Source organism: Macaca mulatta, chromosome 6 (genome assembly GCF_049350105.2).
Source record: "Macaca mulatta isolate MMU2019108-1 chromosome 6, T2T-MMU8v2.0, whole genome shotgun sequence".
NCBI classification, from domain to species: domain Eukaryota; kingdom Metazoa; phylum Chordata; class Mammalia; order Primates; family Cercopithecidae; genus Macaca; species Macaca mulatta.
In genome coordinates, this window is record NC_133411.1 from 165,976,176 (window position 1) to 165,995,716 (window position 19,541).

The following is a 19,541-nucleotide window of genomic DNA, read 5'->3' on the forward strand; positions in this document are numbered from 1 at the left end:
TCCTGTAAGTGTTCTGATGCTTGTCCTGTGACATCAACAAAGAGGAAGCAATACTTCAGTGGAAGAAAACGCTACTCGGTCATGGCACATAAAGAGAACCCTCTAATATAATATCCCAGATGAGATGAACCTGAAATGGAGCACGTATGAGTCCATCTGACTAGCAGGGAACATAAAGTACAGATGCATCATCCGTGGACACATTCACTCAAATCAGTCCCTCCATCAGGCCTGTGACCAATGTTTATGAAACCCCTACTTTGCACCAGGCACTGGACTAGGAGGTGGAACACAATGGTGAATGGCGTGTTCCTTATCCTCACATTTACAGACCATCGCAACTCCCAGCATAAGCCTCGCTCTCATCCTTCTAACACAGATTAGGTTGTGGGTCCTATAACCTTGCTGGGTCTCAGTTTCCTCACTTACATAATTTATAAAATGAGGAAATTGTATTAGATAATACATGCATGGCTCTCTGTTCTAATATTCTGACTTTGACCTTCAAACTTCCAACTCTTCAATTTAGAAAAAAACATGTTACTTTTGGCAACACTTCCTTTCCTCTACTCTGAGTGGACTTAAGGGGCTCTTGGTATCCTATTTCATCTCATGCATACAAGGTGCCCCCTCTCCCCTATCCCAAGAGGCTTTGGGCATGAATGATCAGAAAGTGTTGAGTTCCAGCCACGCTCCCATTACTGAAGTAACAGCTCAGACTCACAAAGCCTCAGCTCTGGGAGTGTGACCTTTATCTGGACACCTTAAAAGCGAAAGCTTTTTTTTAATAAAAGGGAAGTGAGCTCACAGGCCGAGTGGTTTCTGAAAAGCCAGTGGCCTTCCTCTATATCTTGCCTTCTTGAGTTTGTCATTCACATTTATGCCATTAAATGCATTTGGTATAAACACCCCATTTGTTCAATATAAACAAATGGCATTTAATATAAATATGCAACTTCTTCAATGTGTGTACTTCCCATAGCATCGCAGAGTGGCAGTTACTCAAGAGATCATAATCAGTTTCTCATTTTATTTTACTTTATTTTGAGACAGAGTTTCACTCTTTTTGCCCAGACTGGAGTGCAGTGGCACGATCTCGGCTCACTGCAACCTCCACCTCCTGGGTTCAAGCCCGGGATTCTCCTGCCTTAGCCTCCCCAGTAGCTGGGATTACAGGCATGCACCACCACCCTGGCTAATTTTGTATTTTTAGTAGAAACGGGGTTTCTCCATGTTGGTCAGGCTGGTCTTGAACTCCCGACCTCAGGTGATCCACCCGCCTCAGCCTCCCAAAGTGTTGGGTTTACAGGCGTGAGCCACTGTGCCTGGCCAATTTCTTATTTTATAGACAAGGAATCTGAGACTTCAAAAAATTGATTTGCCGAAAGGCACATGATTGGTCATTTAGAATGACAGCATAAGTCCCCTAAATGTCAGATTTTTTTCCACTATAAATTATGTTTTATTAATTTAATGTTTGTCATTAAATTAATAACCAGCAAATGCCCATATTCAAGTGTAAGGTAGAATAGATTAAACATGGAGTCTGGGGTTATGTTTATTAGCAGCATGAACTGGTCAAGGCTCTCAAAAGCATCAGTCCTCAGTTTCTGTGTTTCGTTTTGTTTTTGTTTCTGTTTTGAGATGGAGTCTTGCTCTGTCACCTAGGCTGGAGTGCAGTAGCACCAGCTCAGCTCACTGCAATCTCCACCTCCTGGGTTCAAGCAATTCTCCTGTCTCAGCCTCCCAAGTAGCTGGGACTAAAGGCTCACACCACCATGCCTGGCTAATTGTTGTATTTTTAGTAGAGACGGGGTTTCATCATATTGGTCAGGCTGGTTTCGAACTCCTGACCTCAGGTGATCCGCCTGCCTCGGTTTCCCAAAGTGCTGGGATTACAGGCATGAGCCATAGTGTCCAGCCATGTTTTGTTTTTACTACTTTGTTTTCTGCTCATTTCTAGGATTGCTACTGAGACCAGCTTTATAAAACATTAACAATTTATTAGTTCATTGAAGTCTAGATATGAAGGGGTCTAGAGATCTACTTTAACTCTTTCTTCTTTTCTGTGTGTAGAGAGCTGGTTCTGAACATTTTCATATTCACTTAACTTTTATTTCCTGTTTATTTTCTTAAAAACTTTAGATAATACATTCAAATAGTTAAAAAGTTAAAGCAATATAAAAAGCTCAAGAAGCCTTGATCCCATTCTTCCATGTTTACTCCCATTTCTCCCACCTATGCCATAGGTTTTCATTTTCTTTTCTTTTCTTTTTTTTTTTTTTTTGAGATAGAGTCTTGCCCTATCACCCAGGCTGGAGTGCAGTGTCGCGATCTCGGCTCACTGCAACCTGCGCCTCCCGAGTTCAAGCGATTCTCCTGCCTCAGTCTCCTGAGTAGCTGAGATTACAGGCACCTGCCACCATGCCAGGGTAATTTTTGTATTTTTAGTAGAGACGGGGTTTCACCATGTTGGACAGGCTGGTCTCAAACTCCTGACCTCGAGCAATCTGCCCACCTCAGCCTCCCAAAGTGCTGGGATTACAGGCTTGAGCCACTGCACCTGGCCAGGTTTTCATTTTCATAAGTTTCTTGTGTATACTCCCAATGCAAACCCAAGAAAATGAAATATATATTCTCATACTCTCTTTTCTTAGACAAAATACCATATACATTTTTTGAACCTTGCATTTTCCTATTGTTATTTTATTTGCTGAAATATTAATTTTTATAATTGTATCTATTTATTTTATTTTATTTATTATTATTATTTTTTGAGATGGAGTTTCGCTCTTGTCTCCCAGGCTGGATTGCAATGTGCTATCTCGGCTTACTGCAACCTCTGCCTCCCCTTAGTCTCCCAAGTAGCTGGGATTACAGGCGCCTGTCACCATGCCCAGTTAATTTTCATATTTTTAGTAGAGACAGGGTTTTACCATGTTGGCCAGGCTGGTCTCGAATTCCTGACCTCAGGTGATCCGCCCATCCCAGCATCCCAAAGTGCTGATTACAGGCGGGAGCCACCACACCTGGCCCTTTAAATTTTTTAAATTTATTTTAATTTATTTTTAGAGACAAGGGTCTCACTAGGTTACCCAGGGTGCTCTCAAACTCCTAGGCTCAACAGATCCTCCTGCCTCAGCCTCCCAAAGTGCTGGCATTACAAGTGTGAGCCATCACGCCAAGTCTGCTGAAATATTTTTAAACAAATCCCAGACATCGTGTTATTTCACTTTTACGTACTTTAGTGTGCAACCTTCTTTTTTAAAAATGGGCATTCTGAGGCCGGATGTGGTGGCTCACGCCTGTAATCCCAGCATTTTGGGAGGCTGAGGCAGGTGGATCACCTGAGGTCAGGAGTTCGAGACCAGCCTGGCCAACATGGTAAAACCCCATCTCTACTAAAAATACAAAAAATTAGCCAGGCGTGGTGGTAGGTGCCTGTAATCCCAGCTACTTGGGAGGCTGAGGCAGGAGAATCGCTTGAACCAGGGAGACAGAGGTTGCAGTGAGCCAAGATTGTGCCATTGCACTCCAGCCTGGGCAACAAAAGCAAAATTTCATCTCAAAACAAACAAACCAACAAACAAAAATGGACCTTCTGCTAATATAATCATAATACCATTATCGCACATAACAAATTTAATGATGCCTTAGCAGCACCTAATACTTCAGTCTATAGCCAAATCTCGCTGATTATCTCAAAAATCAATCAGTTTGTTTAAATACAGACCAAAACAAGTCCCAGCATTGCATTTGTTTGCATTTGTTTGCTGTGTCTCTCAAGTCTCTTTTAATCGAAGACAATCTCCTTCCACCCCCTTGCCATTGGTTATACAAACCAGTTATACAAACCAGGTTTTGTCCTGTGAAATGTTCCACATTCAGGGTTTGTCTGTTTCCCTGTGGGGTCATTTACATTATTCCCCTTTTCTTTGAATTTCCTACAAATGAAACTTTGCTCTAGAGGTTTAGTTGGAACCTGGTTTGACTTCTTGGCAAAAACACGTCATAGCGGGTGCCCTGTACTTCCCATTTCATCACAATTGTCTGGTTGCTCCACAGCATGCAACTTTCCTTTTTAAATGCATTTAAAATTTTGTTTATTTTTTTCTTTTGAGATGAAGTCTTGCTGCATCACCCAGGTTGGAGCACAATGGTGCAATCTCTGTTCACTGTAAACTCTGCCTCAAGCAGTTCTCCTGCCTCAGTCTCCTGAGTAGCTGGGATTATAGACACTTTTGTATTTTTAGTAGAGACAAGGTTTCACCATGTTGGCCAGGCTGGTCTCGAACTCCTAACCTTAAGTGATCCGACTACCTCGGCCTCCAAAAGTGCTGGGATTACAGGCATGAGCCACTGTGCCCAGTCTAAAATCTTTTCTTTCAGCTCCTGTAGAATGTCCTCATTCTTTATTACAGCTACGTAGACTCCATTAGATGAACTCACTGGGCCAGGCACAGTGTGCATAGAGTGTAACTTTAATTATGCAAATTAGAGTTACACCTTTATAGATAACTAAAGGGCTACTTGACAAAGTTCATAAAATGGAAGTTAGAACCAGCTCAGGAGACAGGAAAATATGGGTGATTCAGATGGCAGCACCTGGAAAATCTCAGTCCAACTAGAATCTTCTCTACACAATTGGGAAGTGCAGTGGAGTAGATATTGGGGAGTAACCACAGTCACCACTTATGGTAAGGACCCTATATGTACTTAGATTGAGTTGATAATTAACTTAGTTAAATCACATCTCAGTTAGGTTACACAGACCGAACTGAGATTAGTTCAAAATTTTGCAAAGGAAGAAACTGAGGTTGGATATTAAGGGTAAGAGGTTAAATTAAGCAATTGTGAGCTAGATGTTCTGACTTCCAGATTGTAACTAGCCACGTGACTTCCCAGGAGGAGTACTGTCACCTTGTGTGTTTGTATAGTACTTTTAAAACCTTTTTTAAAAATCATATAAATCATATTCACTGTAGAAAATTTTGAAAAACACGTATTTTTAAAAAAAAAAAAGTCATAATCCCAGTACCATGAAATAGCCACTTTCAACATAATGAGTCTTCTTTCAGATTGTGTGTGTGTGTGTGTGTGTGTGTGTGTGAAATGGAGCTTTCACTCTTGTTGCCCAGGCTGCAGTGCAGTGGTGTGATCTCGGCTCACTGCAATCTCCACCTCCTGGTTCAAGTGATTCTCCTGCCTTAGCTTCCCAAGTAGCGGGGATCACAGGCACGTGCCACCACACCCAGCTAATTTTTTGAATTTATTAGAGATGGGGTTTCACCTGTTGGTCAAGCTGGTCTCGTACTCCTTACCTCAGGTGATCCACCCTCCTCGGCCTCCCAAAGCGCTAGGATTACAGGTGTGAGCCACTGTGCCTGGCCTTTCAGATGTTTTTCTATACACTCCTACACACATACAAAGATGTAACTCCTTGTTAACATCAGTACATCCCATAGGTACATTACCACAAAAAAGATCTCACCCCTGGAAAAGCATGAACATCATGAGCATACACATGACCCAGGAGAAGGTACAAAACATTTATTTACATTCTTCATTAAATCACCTATCAGCTCATGTGCCCTCCCTCAAATGGAAGCACTTTTATTTTTGTGGTCTCAAATCCTCTCATTTGTGTCAAATTAACTTTCCTTTTTAAAATTTTTTTTTTTGGCCGGGCGCGGTGGCTCAAGCCTGTAATCCCAGCACTTTGGGAGGCCGAGATGGGCGGATCACGAGGTCAGGAGATCAAGACCATCCTGGCTAACACGGTGAAACCCCATCTCTACTAAAAAATACAAAAAAAACTAGCCGGGCGAGGTGGCGGGCGCCTGTAGTCCCAGCTACTCGGGAGGCTGAGGCAGGAGAATGGCGTAAACCCGGGAGGCGGAGCTTGCAGTGAGCTGAGATCCGGCCACTGCACTCCAGCCTGGGCGACAGAGCCAGACTCCCTCTCAAAAAAAAAAAAAGTTTTTTTTTTTTTTTGAGACAGGATCTCACTCTATCACTCGGGCTGAAATGCAGTGGCACAATCACAGCTCAGTCCAGCCTCAACTTGCCAGGTTCAAGTGGTTCTCCCACCTCAGCCTCACAGGTAGCTGTGACTACAAGCATACAGCATCACACCTGGCTAATTTATTTCTTTTGTTTGTTTGTCTTTTGTTTGTTTGTTTTTAAACATGGGGTTTCACCATGTTGCCGGTCTTGTCTCAAACTCCTGAGCTCAAGTGATCTGCCGGCCTCAGCCTCCCAAAGTGCTGGGATTACAGGCGTGAGCCACCGTGCCTGGCCCTGGCTAATTAATTTCTATTTATTTATTTATTTTTGTAGAGATGGGAATCTCACTATGCTGCCCAGGCTGGTCTTGAACTCCTGGGTTCAAGTGATCTGCCCATCTCAGCCTCCCAAAGTGCTGGGATTATAGGTGTGAGCCACTGGGCCCAGCTTAAGTTAACTTTCAACACTTTTGCCCTTCTCACCAGGTCCCAGCACTAAGAGGGCTATGTCAGACCACCAAGATCCTGGGCATACCTGGAGGAAACTTCAGGTTTTTCAGGGTCTTCAGAATAACGTGTTTACAAAGATAAATAAATTTCCCCTTTACTACTGACTACCTCTCACAGCATGACTATGGCGTGTTCTTATACTGATTTTGATGTGCCCATATGCCAACAAAATTCTCTTACCAAAGACCTCATACATTATTATGCTGCCAATGACAGAAAACCCAACTCAAGCTGGCTTCAACTATAAAGTGAATTTATTAAATGACATTATGGAAAAATCCAGGTTCAGGCAAGGCTTAATTCAGTGGCTCTCAGAGAGGTCACCACGAACCTAGTTTCTGGCTGATGTTAACACTCAGTTGCCTCCAGGGCTGGCTCTTTTCACGGATTCTACACAGTGCCCCTCTTTTGCACCCACAGAGCACACATCTATGTGGGCCACTCCCCTATGGGTCAAGGGATTTATACTCTTTCAAAGGCCCAAGTCTGGGTCTGAGTCACAGACTCATTCCTGAAAAATCACTGTCCCCAAAGGGTGAAAAAATATGAATAGGCTTAGGCCTGGGTCACCTCCCCACACTTCACGTTTTGAAAGTGAGAGAAGAGTGATTCCCCTAAATAAAAACTGCAGTGCATTTCAGGAGGAGAGACAGACGTTGGACAACAAAAACAAACATCCACTAGAGACCCCTTACACAAAAAGGGATGAGGCGGGAGATGGGGAAAGAAACTTTCTCCTCCAGGTATATATGGTTCTTTTTCTTACCTAAAAATGACATTTTACTAATGCAGTGTTAAGTTACAAGGACATGCTCTTCACAACCCTGAAGAGACGAGAAAGAGCTCTTGTGTTTACAGAGAGTTTTTTATTTAGTAACCATGAATGGATGCCAGAGAGATTAAGCTTGAGGTCACACTCAAGTGAGTGCAAGGCCAGCTTAGAGCCCCTTCCAATATAGAAAACAGTGGCCCAGGAGGGACAAGTCAGCATTCTGAGCTATCACAACATTTATCCAGCAAGTAATTTTTTAAAAATTAGTTTAGAGACAGAGTCTCTCTCTGTCGCCCACGCTGAAGCGCAGCGGTGCAAGCATTACTCACTGTGACCTCAAACTCCTGGGCTTAAGCTCAATACCTATAGTTTATAAGTACTTACAAACTATAAATTCATGTTATGTAATGTTCTTTATTCTGTTATATTTTTCCATTAAACAATAGTTTAACCTTAAAGCCATATTGTGACATCTACATATCCATTGTTGTAGAAAAAAATTTAAAATCTGATGGTAGTAACACTGGCAGTGGCATGGAGCAAGATAAATACTTTTCTTCCCTCTTCAGCCTCCTGAGCAGCTGAGACCACAGGCATGAGCTACCACACCCTGTTTGTTATTTTTATTTTTGTAGAGAAGGGTTCTCACTTTGTTGCCCAAGCTGATCTTGAACTCCAGGATTCAAGCAATCCTCCCACCTCAGCCTCCCAAAGTGCTGGGATTACAGGCGTGAGCCACCACACCCAGCCTTATCTATTAAGTAACTCCTAAGGGAAATTGATGCTGCTCCTGCCTGAGTAAATGTTTTTAGAGTAGAGGAAACGGAGAGGGGTGTAGAAATACTACACCCTTAATAGCTCAGCTAGGCTCCCAATGACGAAAATGAAAAGAATGAGAAGGGGTTCCTCACCGACAAAGTTCAGCTGAGCTACGTGAGTCACTGTGGGAAATCTTATCTGCAGTCTCATCTTGAAAGTGGAGGTCCCACAACTTCCTACAGAGGCCCCGCTGGTGTCGGGGCAGCATGAGTGGTCTCTCATTCTGACCGTGTTCTCCAGTGCGGCATCTCCCTTATCTTTCTGTTTGCTGGTTATTAGCCTTTTACCCCGGGTTCAGATAGTTAAGCTTATCATACTCTTCAATACATGGACGTACTCATTGTCAGTCCCTTGAGGTCCTTTGCTTATTATTATTTTTTTTTTACTTTACTATTTTCCCCCCATTGTTTCTGACCCACATTCTTATTTTTCTCTTCTCATAGGCATCCACCTTACAGGGGAATGTTGAGCAGCTTTCAAAAACTCACATTCCCACTGACAGTGAGAACTCTTTTGATGTTCTATGCTGCTGCCAATATCAGTACCATGAGGCTTTTTCGTTTTTTCCAAAACAATGGATATGTAATGCTGTCACAATATGGTTTTAAGGTCAAACCACCATTTAATGGAAATATAACAGAATGTAGGACATTATATAAACATAAATTTATAGTTTATAAATACTTTGAAGCAAAAACTCAAGTAACTAGGACTCCAACAAAAAATAAAACACTGCTAGTCTCCAAAAGTCTCTTCTATTCCCCAAGCCAAGACCATGTACTTCTTCCTGATCACAAAACCTTCCCAGCTTGGCATAGCGGCTCATGCCTGGGAGGCTGAGGTAGGAGGACTGCTTGAAGCCAGGAGTTCAAGGCCAGCCTAGGCAACATGGCAAGACTGTCTCTCCAAAACAAAGTAGCTGGGTGCAATGGCTCACACCTGTAATCTCAGCACTTTGGGAAGCCAAAGTGGGAGGAATGCTTGAGGCCAGGAGTTCAAGACCTGGACAACAGAGTGAGAACCCATCTCTACCAAAAAAAATTATTTATAAAAATCTTCCCTCTCTTCTACAGGAAATCACCCTGAATTTTGCAATTATAGTCTTTTTTTATAGCTTTACCAGCTACGTGTGTATCCAAAAATTATATGTACAGTTTTCCTTGGTTTTGAACATTATGTGAATAAAATCATATAGTTTGTAGTCTTTTGTGTTTTATTTAACTCAACAGTATATTTGTGAAATCCATTCATGCTGTTTTGTATCCCTGTAGGTTGTTTATGTATTTTTACTAAACAGTTTTCCTGGGACTGAATACACCTCATATTCTTTGTTCATTCTAATTTATGTATTTATTTAGAGACAGAATCTTCCTGTCTCCCAGGCTACAGTGCAGTGGCTCAATCTCGGTTCAGCGCTACCTCCACCTCCCAGGTTCAAGCGATTCTCCTGCCTCAGCTTCCCGAGTAGCTGGGATTACAGGTGCATGCTACCACGCCCAGAGAATTTTTGTATTTTTGATAGAGATAGGGTTTCACCATGTTGGCCAGTTGGTCTCAAACTCCTGACCTCAGGTGATCTGCCCACCTCGGCCCCCCAACGTGCTGGGATTATAGGCGTGAGCCACCGCGCTCGGCCATGTTCATTCTACTTTAGAGGGACCTTTATCTTTTGTTTAGTTATAAACAAAGTCATTCTGCACATACTCATAGATGAATCCTGGTACACAAATACAGAAGCTTCTCTGGACTACATTTCTAACAGCAGAATTACTGCATCAGAAGGTATAAACATGTTGAAACTTACCAGAGAATGCCTAATTAGCTTCCAATACTCCCAGCAGCAGTATACAGCAATTTCTTTCATCCTACATTCTTAGCAACACTTGGGATTGTCAAAGTTGGCTTTTTTGTCTTTTTGTTTGTTTGTTTGTTGCCAAACTGGTAAGGGTATAATAACATCTCACTGTCGTTTTAATTTGAATTTTCATAGTTATTAATAAATTAATCTTTTATTTTGTTTCTTTTTTTTTTTTTTTTCATTTTTTATTTTTTGAGACGGAGTCTTACTCTGTTGTCGAGGCTGGAGTGCAGTGGCACTATTTCAGCTCACTGCAACCTCCACCTCCCAGATTCAAGCAATTCTCCTGCCTCAGCCTCCCAAGTAGCACCACCACATCTGGCTGGTTTTTGTATTTTTACTAGAGATGGGGTTTCACCATGCTGGCCAGGCAGGTCTCAAACTCCTGACCCAAGGTGATCCACCCACCTTGGCGCTGTGCCTGGCCTTTTTTTTTTTTTTTTTTTTTTTTTTTTTTTTTGAGATAGAGTCTTGGTTTGTCATCCAGGTTAGAGTGCAGTGGTGTAATCTTGGCTTATTGCAATCTCTGCCTCCTGGGTTCAGGTGATTCTCCTGCCTCAGTCTCCCAAATAGCTGAGACTACAGGCACCCACCACCACACCCGGCTAATTTTTGTATTTTTAGTAGAGATGGGGTTTTGCCGTGTTGGCCAGGCTGGTCTCGAACTCCTGACCTCAGGTGATCCATTCGCCTTGGCCTCCCAAAGTGCTGGGATTACAGGCATGAGCCACTGCGCCCAGCCAGGATCTTTTATTTTGATTAGGAATTATTTGGACTTTTTGGACAAATGCTTATTCAAGTCTTTTGCCCATTTTCCCATTGATTTTCTGTATTTTTCTTATGTTATACAAATAATTTATATATTCTGATACTAGTTATCTGCTGGTTTAATCCATTGCAATTATTTTCTCCCACACTGGGGCTTTTCACTTTACAGTGTGTTTTCTTTTCTTTCTTTCTTTCTTTTTTTCCTTTTTACACTATCCACTTGGAAATAAATGACATGTTTTCTTGAACTTTCTTAATTTTAATATGGTAAAGTTGACTAATCTTTCCTTTTCTGAGTAGTACATTAGTACTTTTTAAGAAATTCCTCTTTTATCCAGAGATTATAAAAATATTTGCCTACCTTAACTTAAATCTTTATAATTTTGTCTTCCATGCCTAAGCCTTTAATCTTCCTGGAATTTATTTTTGCATGTTTTATCCCAGCCCCATTTATTGGAAATTTCATCATTTTCCCACTACTTTGTAATGACATCGCTATCACATTTCAGAAATCATAGAGTGCAAGATGACTGACTAGAGATGCCTGGCACTCATCTCCCCCAAAAGAAAGAACCAAGGCAATAAATAATAGCTGAGATTTGACCAGATATCAAAGGGAGAGCACTAGAGTACAGTGGGAAAGTAGAGAGGCACCTGCGATGACTGGAAGCTCAGAAGAACACTATGATGCACCCTGCTTCTGCAGCCCCCATCTCCCCAGCCCAGACCGGCCAAGAGACAGGAAGGACTTTCCCTTACAAGGAAACGGTAAGCAGAAGAACCCCAGCAGCCCCCACTGCCACCAAAAATACCTACAGTCTTTACTACAGGAGAATCCTACAAAGTCCTCACAAGCCCTGAGCCCAGTTAGGAGAGGCGCAGAGAGTTAATGCAGCTGTGTGATCTGGATTAGGATACCAAGTATGCACTCCCCACTCCCTACTCGGTCCCCCCACCTGGTGTGAGCCAAGCTGGTGCAGCACAGTGCCATCTTGAGACCAGAGCCACATCTGGAGCTCATCCTCCTCTGGGGACCAGTAGGCACTTCATCTCTCCAGCTAGGGTTCCGTCTTCATTCTGCCAAGCCCACACAGGTGACTAAATGTCACAATCCCAACTCTGCAGAGACTGGGCCCAGGATTAGCTCTGACTCTGGCCTTGCCCAGCAGGGAGACCAACCCCTGCTGCTCACATAGTCAGCTAGAAAAATAGTCTGGCAGTCCCGCCCCCGGCAAACCCACCCTAAAGCCAGCCAAACTACTGTAGGCCCTCCCCTGAGCAAGAGAGGTCCCTGAGCCATCCAACAGCTGACACATCTGTAAGCTAGCAGGGTGGCTACCTGCCTGCACCCAAAGCCTGAAAAACAGCCCTGTGGCATCTAGTGCCCCCTCCTACACTTGCGGACATACCCCTAGCCTGCCCAAAGGCCCTGCACCCCAAATCAGGACCTCAGAAATAGCCCTGTTGACTGTCCATGGCAGGCACATACCCAGGCAGGACAAGCAGCTGTGTGACCATATCTCAGGCTTAGAAAACAGCCCAATGAGCCATTCCTGGCAGGCGAGCCCCCAGGCCAACTGAGCAGCTGTGCACCCACATCTTGGGCCAGAGAAACAGCCCCACAGGCCACTCCTGGCTGGTATGCTCCCAAGCTGATCAAGCTGTTACATGCCCATGTCCAGGGCCTAAGAAGTAGCCCTGCAGGCTGCTCCTGGCAGACACACCTCCAGGCCAGGCAAGCAACTGTGTGTCCCCTTACATACTAGGCCTGAGAAACAGCCCTATGGTTCACCCCCACCAGACACACACCCAGGTCAGCTGAGCAGCTATGCACCCCATCCTGGGCCTGAGAAATAGCCGTGGGGTCCACCTTTACCATACATAAACCCAGGCCAGTCAAAAAGCCATATGGCCACATCCCAGGCCTGAGAAACAGCCCTGTGGACCACCCTAAGGACACACGCCCCAGGCCAGCCCAAATAACCTTTACTCACTTCTCAGAACTAAAAAACAGCCCCAAAGACCATCTCCAGGAGACACACCCTCCAGGCCAGCAAAGCAGTCAGTGTATTGGGCTCAAGAAACAGCACCATGGGCCACCCCGGATGATCGGCCTTTAGACTAACCATGAAATGGCACACTGATGACCCTAGTTAGAGTAAAAGCTCTGTGGTCCAATCCTGATGAGTGAGACCCCAAGTTGGCCAACCTACCATGTGCATGTAGACGTACTGACCTGAGAAAAAACCTGAAATAACCTGAAAGCCCACATCCAGCAGAGCTGCACCACTACTGCCACAAACTCTCTTAGCCTATGCTACTGAGACACATGCAAACATCACTAGCATGGATTACAGCTGAAGAAACTACATGGAGACTGCACTACTGCATCCACCTAGAACCAAAGCCAATGCACCCCATTGAACCAACACCCCAAGACCCATCTATGCAAATAAGTCATTACCTACTAAACCTACTGCATAGAATTGGAAGAGGCAAATGTTTCACTGACTTGCATAGAAATCAATGTAAGGAAAAGCAAGAAAACATGTCTCTTCCCAAAGAACACAACAATTCTCCAGTAACAGACCCCAATACTAAGGAAATATTAAAAATGACAGAAAAAGAATTCAAGATAATAATTCTAATAAAACTCAGTGAGATACAAGAGAATACAGATCGACAATTCAATGAAATCAGGACAACAGTTCATAATTTGAATGAGAAATGCAACAGATATATATCATTTAAAAAAGAACCAAATAGAAATTCTAAAGCTAAAGAAGTCAATGAATAAAACAAAAAATACAATTGAGAGTATTGACAATAGAATAGACTGAGCAAAAGATAAAAGAAAAAAACTTGAAGACAGGTCTTCTGAAATAATGCAGGAAGACAAAAAAAATAAATAAATACAAGAAAGAAAGAAAAAAAGAATAGAAAGCTTACCGGGTTTATGAGCCATCACTAAGCAAAAATTATTTGCATTATAAGCATTCCAGAAGCAGAAGAAAAGGGAAAAGGTATATTTAAAAAAACATATTTAATGAAATGATAGCTGAAAACATTCTAAGTCTTGGGAGAAAGACGGACATCCAGATCTAGGAAGCTCAAAGAACCTCAAATACATTATATTCAAACAGGTCCTCTCCAAGGCACATTATAGTCAAAGTATCAAAAGTCAAAGAGAAATACAGAATTCTAAAAATAGCAAGAGAAAAGTGCTGAGTCATATACAAGGGAATCTCTATAAGACTAACAGTTAATTTCTCAGCAGAAACTTTACAGGCCAGGAGAGAATGATTTAAAGATTTGAAAGGAAAAAAAAAAAAAGCCTGCCAGCCAAAAATCTCATACCCAGCAAAGCTATCATTCAGAAATGAAAACAAAATACAATCTTTCACAGACAAGCAAAAATTGAGGGAATTCATCACCACTAGATGAGCCTTATAAGAAATGTTCAAGGGAGTCTTACATCTGGAAGTGAAAGAAAAGAACCACCATCGTGGAAAGACACAAAGATATAAAACTCATTGGTAGAGCCAATACTCAAAGAAGAAATAGAAAGGAATAATACCTTATCACTAGAGAAGACCACTCAACTGCAAAAATAGTAAGAGAGAAATTAAGGAACAAAAGATACACAAAACAACAACAACAAAATCAATAAAATGGCAGGAAAAAGTCCTCATCTATCAATAATAATCTTGAATGTAAACTAATTAAATTCCATATTTAAAAGATACAGACTGGCTGAACAGATAAAAAAACAAGACCCGGCCGGGCGCGGTGGCTCAAGCCTGTAATCCCAGCACTTTGGGAGGCCGAGGCGGGCGGATCACAAGGTCAGGAGATCGAGACCACAGTGAAACCCCGTCTCTACTAAAAATACAAAAAAAAATTAGCCGGGCGCAGTGGCGGGCGCCTGTAGTCCCAGCTACTCAGGAGGCTGAGGCAGGAGAATGGCGGGAACCCGGGAGGCGGAGCTTGCAGTGAGCCGAGATTGCGCCACTGCACTCCAGCCTGGGCAACAGCGTGAGACTCCGTCTCAAAAAAAAAAAAAAAAAAAAAAAGATAAAAAAACAAGACCCAACTATAGGCTGCCTACAAGAAACTCACGTTATATATAAATACATAGATTGAAAATGAAAGGATTGAAAAAGATATTGTTTTGCTTTTGGACAAAGATTTTTGCTCATGGAAAAAGATACTCTTTTCCTTTTTCATTCCTGCTTGCTTTTGGAAAGCAAAAATATAAAAATCATTGGTAGAGCCAATACCCAAAGAAGAAATAGAAAGGAATAATACCTTATCACCAGAGAAAACCACTCAACTGCAAAAATAGTAAGAGAGAAGTTAAGGATTTCTGATTTGGAAAGCAAAAGCAAGCACAAGTAGCTATACTTATATCAGACAAAACAGACTTGAAGTCAAAGCTGTATAAAGAGACAAAGAAGGACATTATATAATAATAAATGGATCAGTTCAGCAAGAAAATAAAACAATTGTAAATATGTATGCACCCAACACCCTGCACCCAGATATATAAAGCAAATATTGTTAGATCTAAAGGGAGAGATCAATCCCGATACAAAGCAGTTGGGGACTTCAACACTACATTCTCAGCATTGAACAGATTTCTAGTAAGAAAATCAACAAAAGAACACTGGATTTAAATTGCACCATAAATCTAACGGGCCTAACAGACATTTACAGAGCATTTCACTAGATAGCTGCAGAATACATATTCTTCTCATCAGCACATGGAACATTCCCCAGGATTGTCACTCAGGCTGGAGTGCAATGGTGTGATCTCGGTTTACTGCAACCTCTGCCTCCCAGGTTCAAGTGATTCTCCTGCCTCAGCCTCCCGAGTAACTGGGATTACAGGCGCCCACCACCACGCCCAGCTAATTTTGTTTTATTTTTAGTAGAAATGGGTTTTCACCACGTTGGCCAGGCTGCTCTTGAACTCCTGACCTCAGGTGAGCCACCTGCCTCAGCCTCCCAAAGTGCTGGAATTACAGGCGGGAGCCACCGTACCTGGCTAAAAAAAAATTTCAGAATCAAAATCATATCAAGTATCTTACCTGACCACATGGAATAAAACTAGAAATTAATTTAAAAAAAAAAAAGGAATATTCAAAACTATACAAATAGAGGGAAACTTAAAACCATGCTCCTGAATGATCAATGCATGAAAGAAGAAATTAAAAATAAAATTTTATTTATTTATTTATTTATTTATTTATGACCAGGTCTCCATTCACCTGGCCAAAAATGAAATTGTAAAACAAATAAAACAAATTAAGGAGCAAATAAAACAAATTAAGAGAGAAATTAAGAAACAAAAGATATATATAAAAGCTGTATTTCTCTCGGCCGCCATGGTAGCTCATGCCTATAATCCCAGAACTTTGGGAGGCTGAGGCAGGCAGATCACCTGAGGTCAGGAGTTCGAGACCAGCCTGACCAACAGGGTGAAACCCCATCTCTACAAGAAATACAAAAAATTTAGCCAGGCATGGTGGTGCACGCCTGTAATCCCAGCTACTTGGGAGGTTGAGGCAGGAGAATCACTTGAACCCCGGAGGCAGAGGTTGAGGTGAGTTGAGATCACGCCACTGCATTCCAGCCTGGACAACAGAGTGAGACTCCATCTCAAAATAAATAAATATATATATCTTTGTTCCCTTGAAACAAATGAAAATAGAAACACAACATATCAAAACCTATGGAACACAAATAAAGTAGTATTAAGAGATAAGTTTTTTGTTGTTTTTGGGGGGGCTTTGTTGAGACAGAGTCTCCATTCTGCTACCAAGGCTGGAGTGCAGTGGTGTGATCTCGGCTCACTGCAACCTCCATTAAGAGGCAAGTTCATAGCAATAAATGCCTACATCAAAAAACTAGAAAGAGAGCTAGTCATGGTGGCACACATCTGTAATCCTAGCACGCTGGGAGGCCGAGGTGGGAGAATTGCTTGAGGCCAGGAGTTCAAGACCAGCCTGGGCAACTAAGCAAAAGTCCATTTTAAAAACACACACACACACATACACACACACACACACACAAGAAAGGAAAAAAGAAAGACAGGAACAGGGAGGGGAGGGGAGGGAAAGGGAGGGGAAGGGGAGGGGAGAGGGAAAGGAATTCTCCCAACAAAGAAAAGTCCAGGACCAGAGGGCTTTACCATGGAATTCTACAGAAACCTTTAAATGAGAATTCATACCAATTCTTCTCAAACTATTCCTAAAAATTAAAGCAGAGGGAACTCTTCCTAACTCATTCTATGAGGCTAGCATAACTGATAACAAACCAGATAAGGACACAACAACAAAAAAAAACTACAGACCAATATTCCTGATGGACACAGATCTAAAATCCTCAATAAAATACTAGCACACTGAATCCAACAGTACATCAAAAGATAGCACACCATGATCAAGTGAGATTTACCACAGGGATGCAAGGCTGGTTCAACATATGTAAATCAATAAATGTAATATATTACATGAACAGAACAAAGCACAAAAACCACATGATCATCTAATAGAAGCAGAAAAAGCATCTGATAAAATTCAACACACCCTCATGACAAAAACTCTCAATAATTAGGTATAGTAGAAAAGTACCAGGCTGGGCAAGGTGATTCATGCCTGTAATCTCAGAACTTTGGGAGGGTGGATTGTGTGAGTCCAGGAGTTTGAGACCAGCCTGGACAACATGGTGAAACCCCATCTCTACAAAAAGTTTTTTAAAAGTTAGATGAGCATGGTGGCACATGCCTATAGTCCCACTACTCAGGAGGCTGAGGTGGTAGGATTATTACCTGAACCTAGGAGTAGGAGGTTGTAGTGAGCCAAGATTGTGTCCTTGCACTCCAGCCTGGGCAACAGAGCAAGATCCTGTCTCAAAAGAAAAATAAATAAATAAATAAAAGTACTTCAACACAATAAAGGCTATATATGACAAACCCACAGCTAACATCATACTGAATGGGGAAAAGCTGAAAGTTTTTCCTCTGATAATTGGAAAAAGACAAGGATGCCCTTACTCAACATAGTGCTAAACACATTCAGTAAAGTTGCAGGATAGAAATCAACATACAAAAATCGGTCACATTTCTATATAAAAATAACAAACTCATCAAAAAAAAATTAAAAGTCAATCCCATTTACAGAAGCTACAAAAAAAATACCTAGGAATAAATTTAACTAAGGATATGAAAGACCTCTACAATGAAAACTACAAAACATTGATGAAGAAAAGTGAAAAGGATAAAACAAATGTAAAGACATCCCATGCTAATGGATCAGAAGAATTTATATTGTTAAAATGATTATACTACCCAAAGAAACCTACAGATTCAATGCAATCCCTACCAAAATACCAATGACATTCTTCAGAGAAATTGTTTTTTTTCTTTTTTCTTTTTCTTTTCTTTTCCTTTTTCTTTTTTTTTTTTTTTTTTGAGGCAGAGTCTCACTCTGTCACCCAGACTGGAGTACAGTGGCACAATCTCAGCTCACTGCAACCTCCGCCTCCTGGGTTCAGGCCATTCTCCTGCCTCAGCCTCCCAAGTAGCTGGGACTATAGGCACGTGCCACCACGCCCAGCTAATTTTTTTGTATTTTCAGTAGAGACGGGGTTTCACCATATTGACCAGGATGGTCTCGATCTCCTGACCTCGTGATCTTCCTGCTTCAGCCTCTCAAAGTGCTGCAATTACAGGCGTGAGCCACTGTGCCTGGCCGAGAAATTGTTTTAAAAATCTTAAAATTTGCATGGAACTACAAAAGACCCCCTGAGCAAAAAGAACAAAGCTGGAGGTATCACACTACCAGACTTCAAAATATACTACAAAGTTGTTGTAACCAAAACAGCATGACACTATGTGTCAAAAACAGACACATAAACCAGTGGAAGATAATGGAGAACCCAGAAATAAATCCATGTATCTACAGCCAACTGATTTTTGACAATACTCATTTGGGAAAGAACAGTCTCTTTAATAAATGGTGCTGGGAAAACTGGATATCCATATGTAGAAGAATGAAACTAGACCCTCACCTATAACCCTATAATACCCTATAAAACCCTAAAAATAAACTCAAAATGGATCCAAGACCTAGATGTAAGATCCCAAACTATAAAACTACTAGAAGACAATATAAGGGAATTGCTTCAAGGCATTGATCTGAGAAAATATTTTATGAATAAAACCTCAACCACACAGGCAACAAAAGCAAAAATAAACAAATTAGGTTATATCAAAGTAAAAACCTGTACATTAGGGCAAGGCATGGTAGCTCATGCCTGTAATCCCAGCAATTTGGGAGGCTAGGGGACGTGGATCACCTGAGGTCAAGAGTTCGAGACAAGCCTGGCAGAGCCCTGTCTCTACTAAAAATACAAAAATTAGCCAGACATTATGGCATGAGCCTGTAATCCCAGCAACTCGGGAGGCTGAGGTGGGAGAATCACTTGAACCTGGGAGGCCGAGGTTGCAGTGAGCCAAGATCGTGCCACTGCACTCCAGCCTGGGTGACAGAGTGATACTCTGTCTGAAAAAAACAAACAAACAAACACTGCACATCATAGGACATAATCAAAAGAGTGAAAAGACAACCTACAGAATGGGAGAAAGTGTTTGCAAGCTATTCATTCAGTGGAGGATTGATGTCCAGAATATACAAGGAACTCAAACATCTCAATAGCAAAAAATAAACAGTCTGATTTTACAATGAGCAAATGATCTGTACAAACATTTCTCAAAAGAAAATATATAAAGATGGTCAACAAGTAT